Source organism: Xiphophorus maculatus, chromosome 5 (assembly GCF_002775205.1).
Source record: "Xiphophorus maculatus strain JP 163 A chromosome 5, X_maculatus-5.0-male, whole genome shotgun sequence".
Classification (NCBI taxonomy): Eukaryota; Metazoa; Chordata; class Actinopteri; order Cyprinodontiformes; family Poeciliidae; genus Xiphophorus; species Xiphophorus maculatus.
In genome coordinates, this window is record NC_036447.1 from 29,631,952 (window position 1) to 29,633,121 (window position 1,170).

Consider the following 1,170-nt stretch of genomic DNA (forward strand, 5'->3'; position numbering starts at 1 on the left):
ACATTGAAATCAGTTATTCTAACTTACATTTTATTTTTAAAATTATTGAAAAAAATAGATAAATAAAATTAGGATTAAAAAATGGGATTCAATTTATTTTTCTTTTGCAGTTTTTGTCTCATCTTCCCTCCACCTTTCTAAGATCTTCCTTATGCTGACAAACTGCATGGAGATGCTGATTTCATTTTCCAGCAGGACATGGTACCAACCCACAGTGCCAAAGGAACCAGAAGCTGCTTTAATGACCATGGTGGTTCCGTTGGTCAGTCCATATGGGCCTGAACCCCACACAGAGGACCTGACTCTCTGAGAGGACAGAGAGCTTCCTCCTGCTCAGAGAAGAGCAGGAGGACGATGACAAACACAGGAACCAACAATGCAGAACAGCTGAACAGCTCAGCAAAGGAGATAGGAAACAAACTGTCCAGGACGTAACTTCCATCGGACATTTCTTTTGACAAAAATCATTTTTGTTATTGGTCTGATTTAAAAACTTCTGGAGAAACTGAAAATCCAAGTTTTCATGAGCTGGAAGCCACAACTAGGCTTGTCATGATAACAAATTTTCCTGGACAATTAATTGTCCCAGAAGTTATTGTGAGAAACAATAATATTGTTGTTTTGAGATAGTTTTCAAGTAATGTAATGGTAATGGCACAATAATGCAAGAACACATTCTAAAATATCAATAAACTTTAAATTCTAACAACTTTTAATACTGGAACTGGAAGACATTTTAAATAAAAAGAGGATTAAGCCAATTAGAGTGACACGAGGCTCACTGATGTGACTTTTGTGACTGGAAACATTTCCAAACAGACAAATTTGTCTTTCTTGTTACCAAAGGGATACATGAAAGAATCTTCTTTGCACAACTGTTGAGCAACAAGTGGGGGAGGGGTTTGTGGCGTCACTCAGAGCTTCACACAGCCAGATGAAAACCACTGCAGCTCTTTCTTTGGCTTCTTGTTGGCAAGATTTTTACTGAACCTGCCGTGTCTTGATCCTGAAACCGGCCCATGCTGCGTCGTTTCCAAAAAAACGCTAGAAATTTCTTAACTTCTCTGATAGAAAGCAGCGACCTCTAGATTGGACAATAAAAGGAGTTTATTGCTTTGGAATGTGTTTGTGCAGGTGTGGTGGGGTGAAGCTCAAACCATCCAAACATCG